The 12,215-nt window shown below is 38.3% G+C and overlaps 1 non-coding gene across 1 annotated transcript; it reads left to right on the top strand.

Moving 5' to 3' along the window:
- The first annotated feature begins 4,114 nt into the window (after window positions 1-4,114).
- On the top strand, window positions 4,115-4,222 carry LOC130984769 (small nucleolar RNA R71). Its single transcript, XR_009088680.1, has one exon. It is a non-coding gene; the product is annotated as a small nucleolar RNA R71 (small nucleolar RNA).
- The last annotated feature ends 7,993 nt before the right edge of the window (window positions 4,223-12,215 follow it).

Raw genomic sequence — 12,215 nt, 5'->3', positions numbered from 1 at the left:
GCAATTCTTTTCTTTTTTTCATTTAAGCACGTTTTTATTCAAGAAAGGTGATGGATTCATAGGACATTCATAACTTTAAGGCATAGAGACTAAGACACTAATGATCACAAGACACAAACATGGATAAACATAAGCATAAAATTCGAAAAACAGAAGAATAAAGAACAAGGAAATCAAAGAACGGGTCCACCTTAGTGATGGCGGCTCTTTCTTCCTCTTGAAGATCCTATGGAGTGCTTGAGCTCCTCAATATCTCTTCCTTGTCTTTGTTGCTCCTCTCTCATGATTCTTTGATCTTCTCTAATTTCATGGAGGATGATGGAGTGTTCTTGATGCTCCACCCTTAGTTGTCCCATGTTGGAACTTAGTTCTCCTAGGGAGGTGTTCAGTTGCTCCCAATAGTTTTGTGGAGGAAAGTGCATCCCTTGAGGCATCTCAGGGATCTCATGATGAGAGGGGTCTCTTGTGTGCTCCATCCTTTTCTTAGTGATGGGCTTATCCTCATCAATGGGGATGTCTCCCTCTATGTCAACTCCAACTGAATAACAGAGGTGACAAATGAGATGAGGAAAGGCTAACCTTGCTAAGGTAGAGGACTTGTCCGCCACCTTATAGAGTTCTTGGGCTATAACCTCATGAACTTCCACTTCTTCTCCAATCATGATGCTATGAATCATGATGGCCCGGTCTAGAGTAACTTCGGACCGGTTGCTAGTGGGAATGATTGAGCGTTGAATGAACTCCAACCATCCTCTAGCCATGGGTTTGAGGTCATGCCTTCTCAATTGAACCGGCTTGCCTCTTGAGTCTCTCTTCCATTGTGCGCCCTCTTCACATATGACTGTGAGGACTTGGTCCAACCTTTGATCAAAGTTGACCCTTCTATTGTAAGGATGTTCATCTCATTGCATCATGGGCAAATTGAATGCCAACCTTACACTTTCCGGACTAAAATCCAAGTATTTCCCCCGAACCATAGTAAGATAATTCTTTGGATTTGGGTTCATACTTTGGTCATGGTTCTTGGTGATCCATGCATTGGCATAGAACTCTTGAACCATCAAGATTCCAACTTGTTGAATGGGGTTGGTAAGAACTTCCCAACCTCTTCTTCGGATCTCATGTCGGATCTCCGGATATTTACCCTTTTGAGTGAAAAGGGGACCTCGGGGATCACCTTCTTCAATGCCACAACTTCATAGAAGTGGTCTTGATGCACCCTTGAGATGAATCTCTCCATCTCCCATGACTCGGAGGTGGAAGCTTTTGCCTTCCCTTTCCTCTTTTTAGAGGTTTCTCCGGCCTTGGATGCCATAAATGGTTATGGAAAAACAAAAAGCAATGCTTTTACCAACGCCGTTGAGAGCGCGCCAATTGGGCTTCTGTAGCTCCAGAAAATCCACTTCGAGTGCAGGGAGGTCAGAATCCAACAGCATCTGCAGTCCTTTTCAGTCTCTGAATTAGATTTTTGCTCAGGTCCCTCAATTTCAGCCAGAAAATACCTAAAATCACAGAAAAACACACAAACTCATAGTAAAGTCCAGAAAAGTGAATTTTAGCTAAAAACTAATAAAAATATACTAGAAACTAACTAGATCATACCAAAAACATACCAAAAACAATGCCAAAAAGTATATAAATTATCCGCTCATCAGGCAGCGCCTATGGTTTGAGGATTGAGGGTCATGTAAACACGCTTGACGTAAGAGTGGATTGAGCCATCAATCAAGCGCATGTTTTCATAGAACTCCCGGACCAGCCCCGGGTAAACAAATTTCTGAATGTGAATCAGTGGAGTCCACTTCAGAGCATCAAACATGGAAGAAAAGTTGATTCCTTTGGTGGCCAATTTTTCAAGATTTACCAAGTAAGAGAGGCAGAGAGGACGTTTCAGCAAAACTTCCTTGTGAAATTCATAGAAAGCACATGAATAAAACCGAGAGGGGTCAAAATGGGAGTGAGTTTTGTGAAATTTGTTCTTGAAATCTAGTGACTCCAAATTTGCAGGTTCTCTTGTATCATGCAGTAGTAAGCTTTTCGACTTTTTCTGAGAGCTTTTTGTATGTGGAGTAGATCTTTTCGGCGGTGATGGAGGTGGCGAGGTATGTGATTCCTCTTCTTCTTCTTGAACACTGGATTGCTTGTTCTTTCCCGTCTTTCCTCTCCCTGAAGATTTGTGGGCGATAACCTTGCGGCGCATGGTTTCGGTCCTTTTGGAAGGAGGTGAGTGAGTAAAAGAGGAGGTAGAATGAAGATGAAAATGTGTATGAGTTTGAGGTGATGAAAAAGGTGGGCTTTTTGGAATGGGGGTTCGGCCACTTCTCTTTTGTGCCGTTTTCTTTTTCATGGTAGGATAAAGGAGAAATTGAATATGAAGGGGTGAGAGTGCCGAAAGAGAGTGAGGAGGGAAGGAGGTTAGTGGTGCAATAAATGTGGATTAGAGAGAGATGATGGGGAAGTTAATAACCATAATGGCGCGGTTATTAACCAAAGGGTTTTGAAAAAGGTGGTTTCCTAGAATCAAGGGATTAGATGGAGAGAGGGATTTGATTTGACAATAACCACTTCCAATAAGATTTGAAAAGATAACCAAAAAGATTTTGATTATCATAAAATGAGGGATCAATAAAAAGTCAAGGTGGGGTCAAATAAGATTTTGTGGGGCCCATCAGAAGCAAAGTCTGCGCAGCCTCTCCCTTAATCATAGCTCCTCCAGCAAGCCTTAATTTTATCTCGTCCATTCCTACGAGATAAAATTAGACAGAATCAGACATTCAGAAATTTTCAACATGACATAAATCAAACATTCCCATACATTTTCTTAACAAACAGAATCTATCTTCACAGAGGGGTTTTGTAAAAATATCAGCAAGTTGTTCTTCAGATTTTACAAATTGAATATCAATAGTACCCTTTTGCACATGTTCTCTAATAAAATGATATTTGATTTCAATGTGCCTTGTTCTATGGTGCAAGGTATTAAGAACCTTCCGGGATCTAGTTTCTTTTGAGGCAATGTCTGCTGAATCCATGTATTCAGTTCATTGATGAGCAATGGAGGTTCATCCTCCCAAGTCTCATTACCAAATAACTTGGCATTCAGCTTCATGATTGCTCCTAAATATTGAGCAATTTGCTCTTCAGTAGTAACTTCATCTTCTTCAGAAGAAGAATATTCTTCAGAGCTCATGAATGGTAATAAGAAGTTCAGTGGAATCTTTATGGTCTCTGTATAAGCCTCAGATTCCTTTGGTTCCCCATTAGGGAACTTCTTATTGGTCAGTGGACGTCCATTGAGGTCTTCCTCAATGGAAATCACGCCATCCTCCTCCTCTATAGGTTCGGCCATTTTGGTCATATTAATGGCCTTGCACTCTCTCTTTGGATTCTCTTCTGTATTGCTTGGGAGAGTACTAGGAGGAGTTTCAGTGACCCTTTTACTCAGCTGACCCACTTGTGCCTCCAAATTTCTGATGGAGGACCTTGTTTCATTCATGAAACTGAGAGTGGCTTTAAATAGATCAGAGACTATATTGGCTAAGCCAGAGAGGCTCTGCTCAGAATTTTCTGTCTATTGCTAAGAACATGATGAAAAAGGTTTGCTATTGCCAAACCTATTTCTCCCACCATTATTATTATTGAAACCTTGTTGAGGCTTCTATTGATCCTTCCATGAAAAATTTGGGTGATTTCTCCATGAAGGATTATAGGTGTTTCCATAGGCTTCTCCCATGTAATTCACCTCTTCCATTGCAGGATTCTCAGGGTCATAAGCTTCTCCTTCAGAGAAGCCTTCTTTAGCACTGCCGGATGTAGCTTGCAATCCAGTCAGATTCTGAGAAATCATATTGACTTGCTGAGTCAGTATTATGTTCTTAGCCAATATGGCATTCAGAGAATCAATCTCAAGAACTCATTTCTTCTGAGTCATCCCATTATTCACAGGATTTCTTTCAGAAGTGTACATGAACTGATTATTTGCAACCATCTCAATGAGTTCCTAGGCTTTCACAGGGGTTTTTAGATGAAGAGATCCACCAGCAGAATGATCCAATGACATTTTTGACAACTCAGATAGACCATCATAGAATATACATATGATGCTCCATTCTGGAAGCATGTCAGAAGGACACCTTTTGGTTAATTGCTTGTATCTTTCCCAAGCTTCATAGAGGGATTCACCTTCCTTCTGTTTGAAGGTTTGGACTTTCACTCTAAGCTTGCTTATCTTTTGAGGTGGAAAGAATTTGGTCAAGAAAGCATTGACCAACTTGTCCTAATAGTTCAAGCTTTCTCTAGGTTGTGAGTCCAACCATGTCCTAGCTCTGTCTCTTACAGCAAAAGGGAAAAGCATAAGTCTGTAGACCTCGGATTAACCCCATTGGTCTTAACAGTATCACAGATTTGCAAGAATTCAGCTAAGAACGGATAAGGATCTTCTGATGGAAGTCCATGAAACTTGCAATTCTGCTGCATTAGAGAAACTAATTGAGGCTTAAGCTCAAAATTGTTTGCTCAATGGTAGGAATTGAGATGCTTCTTCCATAGAAGTTAGAAGTTGGTGTAGTATAGTCATCAAGCATCTTCTTTGCACCTCCGCCATTGTTATTGGGTTCGGCCATGTCTTCTTTTTTTTCGAAAATTTCTGTCAGGTCCTCTCTAGAGTGTTGTGCTTTAGCTTCTCTTAGCTTCCTTTTCAGGGTCCTTTCAGGTTCAGGATCAGCTTTAACAAGAATGTATTTATCCTTGTTCCTGCTCATATGAAAAAGAAGAGAACAGAAAAGAAGAGGATTCCTCTATGTCACATTATAGAGATTCCTTTCTGTGAGTAGAAGAAGAAAAGAATAGAAGAATGAGGTAGAGGGAGAGAGAGGGTTCGAATTATGAGCAGAAGAGAAGTGTTAGTAGTTAAATAAAATAAATAGAAAGAGATGAGAGAGGGAGGGATTTCGAATATTAAATAAAAGAAAAAGGAAAAATATTTTTATTTTTATTTTAAAAATTAGTTAGTATTCAAAAATTAAGAAAAGGAATAAAATAAAATTAGAGTTTGAAACAACTAGTTAATTAAAAAGCTTTTTGAAAAAGAGGAAGGGAATTTTCGAAAATGAGAAGTGAAAAAGTAGTTAGGTGGTTTTGAAAAAGATAAGAAATAGTAAGGTTTGAAAAGATAAGAAGTTAGAAAAATATTTTGAAATTAAAATTTGAAAAAGATATGATTTGAAAAAGATTTGATTTTAAAATTGATGACTTGACTAACAAGAAATTAAAAGATATGATTTTAAAATTTAAAGATTGAACCATTCTTAACAAGAAAGTAACAAACTTGAAATTTTTTGAATCAAATCCTTAAATGTAGTAAAATTTTTGAAAATATGAGATGGAAATAAGAAAAAGATTTTGAAAATCAATTTTAAAATTTTCGAAAATATTAAGAAGAAAAATGAAAAAGATTTTATTTTTGAAAAAGATTTGAAAAGATAGAATTTTTAAATTGAAGTTTTGACTTGACTAACAAGAAACAACTAAATTTTAAAAATCTTTGACTAAGTCAACCCAAAATTTCGAATTTTATGAGTGAAATAAGGAAAAGATATATTTTTTTATTTTTTGAATTTTAATGAGGAAAGAGAAAAACAACAAAAAGATTCAAGACATAAAAAATTGGGATCAAAACCAATGATGCATGCAGGAACACTTTGAATGTCAAGATGAACACCAAAAACACTTTGAAGATCAAGATGAACATCAAGAACTTATTTTTCAAAAATTTTTGAAAAGAATGACATGCAAGACACCAAACTTAAAAATTTTTAAACTTTTGATTCTAAGAATCCGAAAATGCATATGAAAAACAAGAAAAGACACAAAACAAGAAAATTTTAAGATCAAACAAGGAGACTTTATCAAGAACAACTTGAAGATCTTGAAGAACACAATGCATGAGATTTTTCGAAAATCTTGGAAAATTTTGAAAACATGCAATAGACACCAAACTTAGGATTTGACACTAGATTCAAACAAGAAACACAAAATATTTTTTTGTTTTTTTTTATTTTCTTAAACAAATTTTCGAAATATATATATTTTTTAAAAAAAAAAAACTTTTTGAAAAGATAAAAAGAGTTGAAACAAGAAAGAAAAGTTACCCAATCTAAGCAACAAGATGAACCGTCAGTTGTCCAAACTCGAACAATCCCCAGCAACGGTGCCAAAAACTTGGTGCACGGAATTGTGATACACAACTCCGATCAACTAACCAGCAAGTGCACTGGGTCGTCCAAGTAATACCTTACGTGAGTAAGGGTCGATCCCACGGAGATTGTCAACTTTAAGCAAGCTATGGTCATCCTGTAAATCTCAGTCGGGCAGATTCAGAATGTTATGAGAGTTTAGATAATTAAAAGATAAATAAAACATAAAATAAGATAGGGATACTTATGCAATTCATTGGTGGGAATTTCAGATAAGCGTATGGAGATGCTCTGTTGCTCCTGAACTTCTGCTTTTCTATTGCCTTCATCCAATCATTCATAATCCTTTCCATGGCAAGCTGTGTGTTGGGGGATCACCGTTATCAATGGCTACCATCCGTCCTCTCAGTGAAAATGGTCCAGCTATGGGTTACGTAGGGCTAATCATCTGTCGGTTCTCACTTGTGTCGGAATAAGATCCAATGATCCTTTTGCACAGTGTCACTGCGCCCAATAGTCATGAGTTTGAAGCTCGTCACAGTCATCCCATCCCAGATCCTACTCGGAATACCACAGACAAGGTTTAGACTTTTCGGATCTCAAGAATGCTGCCAATTGGTTCTAGCTTATACCACGATGACTCTGATTTTACAGAATTGAAAGGCTTTGTTGTTAGGAGAGGCAATCATGCGTCGTGAACCAGGAACCCTAGAGATACACACTCAAGCTCTCGCAGATAGAACGCAAGTGGTTGTTAGGCACGCGTTAATAAGGGAGGATGATGATGAGTGTCACGGATCATCACATCCATCAGGCTGAAGTACGAGTGAATATTTTAGAATAAGAATAAGCGTGAATTGAATAGAAAAACAATAGTACTTTGCATTGATTCATGAGGAACAGCAGAGCTCCACACCTTAATCTATGATGTGTAGAAACTCCATCGTTGAAAATACAAAAGTGATGAAGGTCCAGGCATGGCCGAATGGCCAGCCCACAAAACATGATCAAGAGATCAAAAGTGATCCAAAGATAGTCTCAAAAATGATCCAAAGATATAAATACAATAGTAAAAAGTCCTATTTATAGTAAACTAGTTACTAGGGCTTAAAAAATAAGTGGATAGTGCAGAAATCCACTTCCAGGTCCCACTTGGTGTGTGCTTGGGCTGAGCATTGAAGCTTTCACGTGCATAGGCATTCCATGGCGTTTAACTCTAGCTTTGGTGCCAATTCTGGCGTTTTACGCCAGAAAAGGGTCTTTGACCGGCGTTTAGACGCCGATTTCGGCCATCAAATCTTGGAAAAAAGTATGGACTATTAGACATTGCTGGAAAGCCCAAGATGTCTACTTTCCAACGCAATTGAAAGAGCGCCGATTGGGCTTCTGTAGCTCCAGAAAATCTATTTCGCGTACAGGAGGGTCAGAATCCAACAGCATCTGCAGTCCTTTTTCAGCATCTAAATCAGATTTTTGCTCAGATCCCTCAATTTCAGCCAGAAAATACCTGAAATCACAGAAAAAAACACAAACTCATAGTAAAGTCCAGAAATGTGAATTTTGCTTAAAAACTAATAAAAATATAATAAAAACTGACTAAAACATACTAAAAACTATGTAAAAACAATGTCAAAAAGCGTATAAATTATCCGCTCATCACCCTTACCTTTTGGTTTAAAGTGCTGTTGGCTTTTTCTGCTTGCTTTTTCTTTTTCTTCCTTTTTTTCCTTTATTTTTCACATATATTTTTTTTCGCAAGCTTTTTCTTTTTCACTGCTTTTTCTTGCTTCAAGAATCAATTTTATGATTTTTCAGATTATCAATAACATTTCTCCTTTTTTATTATTCTTTCAAGAGCCAACAATTTTAACATTCATAAACTTCACTATCAAAAAATATGCACTGTTCAAGCATTCATTCAGAAAACAAAAAGTGTTGCCACCACATGAAAATAATTAGACTAATTTCAAGATAGAATTTGAAATTCATGTACTTCTTGTTCTTTTGTAATTAGAAACATTTTTCATTTAAGAAAGGTGAAGGATTTATGGGACATTCATAACTTCAAGGCATAGACACTAGACACTAATGATCATGTAATAAAGACACAAACATAGACAAAACATAAAGCATAAGGAACAAAAAATAGAAAAATAAGAACAAGGAAATTAAAGAACGGGTCCACCTTAGTAATGGCGGCTAGTTCTTCTTCTTGAAGATCCTATGGCTCTTTGCTCCTCAATGTCTCTTCCCTGCCTTTGTTGCTCTTCCCTCATGGCTCTTTGGTCCTCTCTTATTTCATGGAGGATACTGGAGTGCTCTTGGTGCTCCACCCTTAGTTGCTCCATATTGGAACTCAAATCCCCTAAAGAGGTATTGAGTTGCTCCCAATAGTTGTGTGGAGGAAAATACATCCTTGAGGCATCTCAGGGATTTCTTGATGAGGGACTTCCTCATGCTCTTGTTGAGGTCCATGAGTGGGCTCTCTTGTTTGCTCCATCCTCTTTTTAGTGATGGGCTTGTCCTCTTCAATAAGGATGTCTTCCTCTATAACAATTCCGGCTAAATTGCATAGGTGATAGATGAGATGAGGAAAGGCTAACATTGACAAAGTGGAGGGCTTGTCAGCCACTGGTGGACGAAATTATGATCAATAATAATGGCTCTTTGGCATGTGCATAAAAAATTAACTCAGCACTTTCTTTCCACAACTCTGTTCAACTTAACCAGCAAGTGTACTGGGTCATCCAAGTAATACCTTACGTGAGTAAGGGTCGATCCCACAGAGATTGTTGGTATGAAGCAAGCTATGGTCACCTTGTAAATCTCAGTTAGGCAGATTAAATGGTTATGGGTTTCGAAAATTAATAATAAATAGAAAATAAAAAGAGATAGAAATACTTATGTAAATTAATAGTGGGAATCTCATATAGGAGTGTGGAGATGCTAGAATCCTTTCGAATCTCTACTTTCTTATTGCTTTCATCCAATCCTTCTTACTCTTTTCCATGGCAAGCTGTATGTAAGGCATCACCATCATCAATGGCTACTTTTAATCCTCTCGGGAAAATGGTCCTATGGGCTGTCACTGCACGGCTAATCGTCTGGAGGCATCACCCTTGTTGATAGCTACATCCCATCCTCTCAGTGAAAATGGTCCAAATGTTCTGTCACAGCACGGCTAATCATCTGTCGGTTCTCAATCAGGTTGGAGTAGAATCCCTTGATTCTTTTGCGTTTGTCATCACGCCCATCCTTCAGGAGTTTGAAGCTCGTCACAATCATTCAATACCGGAATCCTACTCGGAATACCACAGACAAGGTTAGACTTTCCGGATTCCCGGGATCCTACTCGGAGTACCACAGACAAGGTTAGACCTTCCGGATCCCCATGAATGCCGCCATCTATCTAGCTTATACCACGAAGATTCTGTTGGGAATCTAAGAGATATGCGCCCGGCCTAAGGTAGAACGGAAGTGGTTGTCAGTCACGCGCGTTCATAGGTGAGAATGATGATAAGTGTCACGGATCATCACATTCATCAAAGTGTTGTGCAACGTATATCTTGGAATAAGAATAAAAGAGAATTGAATAGAAAGTAATAGTAATTGTATTGAAACTTGAGGTACAGCAGAGCTCCACACCCTTAATCTATGGTGTGCAGAAACTCCACCGTTGAAAATACATAAGTGAAAGGTTCAGGCATGGCCGAATGGCCAGCCCCCATGTTCTAAGGACTATGCGCCCCCAGATGTTCCTTAGATCTAAAGTGATCAAAAGATGTCTAATACAATAGTAAATTATCCTATTTATACTAGACTAGCTACTAGGGTTTACATGGGTAAGTAATTGATGCATAAATCCACTTCCGAGGCCCACTTGGTGTATGCTTGGGCTGAGCTTGATCTATCCACGAGCTGAGGCTTCTCTTGGAGTTGAACTCCAAGTTATAACGTGTTTTGGGCGTTCAACTCCGGATCATGATGTGTTTCTGGCGTTTAACTCCAGACAACAACATATACTTGGCGTTCAACGCCAAGTTACGTTGTCAATTCTCGAATAAAGTATGGACTATTATATATTTCGGGAAAGCTCTGGATGTCTACTTTCCAACGCCGTTGAGAGCGCGCCATTTGGAGTTCTGTAGCTCTAGAAAATCCATTTCGAGTGCAGGGAGGTCAGATTCCAACAGCATCAGCAGTCCTTTTGTCAGCCTTTTTCAGAGTTTTGCTCAAGTCCCTCAATTTCAGCCAGAAATTACCTGAAATTACAGAAAAACATACAAACTCATAGTAAAGTCCAGAAATGTGAATTTAACATAAAAACTAATGAAAACATCCCTAAAAGTAGCTTGAACTTACTAAAAACTACCTAAAAACAATGCCAAAAAGCGTATAAATTATCCGCTCATCACAACACCAAACTTAAATTGTTGCTTGTCCCCAAGCAACTGAAAATCAAATAGGATAAAAAGAAGAGAATATACTAGAAATTCCAGAATATCAATGAATATTAATTATAATTAGATGAGCGGGACTTGTAGCTTTTTGCTTCTAAACAGTTTTGGCATCTCACTTTTTCCTTTGAAGTTTAGAGTGATTGGCATCTCTAGGAACTCAGAGTTCAGATAGTGTTATTGACTTTCCTAGTTAAGCATGTTGATTCTTGAACACAGCTACTTATGAGTCTTGGCTGTGGCCCTAAGCACTTTGTTTTCCAGTATTACCACCGGATACATAAATGCCACAGACACATAACTGGGTGAACCTTTTCAGATTGTGACTCAGCTTTGCTAGAGTCCCCAGTTAGTGGTGTCCAGAGCTCTTAAGCACACTCTTTTGCTTTGGATCACGACTTTAACCACTCAGTCTCAAGCTTTTCACTTGGACCTTCATGACACAAGCACATGGTTAGGGACAGGTTGAATTAGCCGCTTAGGCCTGAATTTTATTTCCTTGGGCCCTCCTATCCATTGATGCTCAAAGCCTTGGATCCTTTTTACCCTTGCCTTTTGGTTTTAAGGGCTATTGGCTTTTTCTGCTTGCTTTTTCTTTTTCTTTCTATTTTTTTTTCGCCACTTTTTTTTTCGCAAGCTTTTGCTATTCACTGCTTTTTCTTGCTTCAAGAATCAATTTCATGATTTTTCAGATCATCAATAACATTTCTCTTTGTTCATCATTCTTTCAAGAGCCAACAGTTTTAACATTCATAAACAACAAGATCAAAAATTATGCACTGTTCAAGCATTCATTCAGAAAACAAAAAGTATTGTCACCACATCAATATAATTAAACTAAATTCAAGGATAAATTCGAAATTCATGTACTTCTTGTTCTTTTGAATTAAAGCATATTTCATTTAAGAGAGGTGAAGGATTAATGGATTTTATTCATAGCTTTAAGACAAGGTTACTACACACTAATGATCATGAAGTAGAGACACAAAACATAGATAAACACAACATAAAAATCGGAAAACAGAAAGAAGTAAGAACAAGGAATGAATCCACCTTAGTGGCGTCTTCTTCTTGAAGGACCAACAATGTCCTTAAGCTCTTCTATGTCCCTTCCTTACCTTTGTTGCTCCTCCCTCATTGCTCTTTGGTCTTCTCTTATTTCATGGAGAATGATGGAGTGCTCATGATGTTCCACCCTTAATTGTTCAACATTGTGGCTCAAATCTTCTAAGGAAGTGTTGAGTTGTTCCCAATAGTTGTTGGGAGGAAAGTGCATCCCTTGAGGCATCTCAGGGATTTCTTGATGATGAGCTTCCTCATGCATCTCTTGAGAACCGTGAAGGGTCTCTCTTGCTTGCTCCATCCTCTTCTTGGTGATGGGCTTATCCTCTTCAATGGAGATGTCTCCTTCTATGATAACTCCAGCTGAGTAACATAGATGGCAAATAAGGTAAGGAAAAGCTAGCCTTGCCATGGTGGATGGCTTTTCAGCTATTTTGTAGAATTCATTGGAGATGACTTCATGAACTTCTACTTCCTCTCCAATCATGATGCTATGAATCAT

This window comes from Arachis stenosperma, chromosome 5 (genome assembly GCF_014773155.1).
Source record: "Arachis stenosperma cultivar V10309 chromosome 5, arast.V10309.gnm1.PFL2, whole genome shotgun sequence".
Lineage (NCBI taxonomy): Eukaryota > Viridiplantae > Streptophyta > Magnoliopsida > Fabales > Fabaceae > Arachis > Arachis stenosperma.
This window is presented reverse-complemented; position numbering and strand designations above follow the sequence as displayed.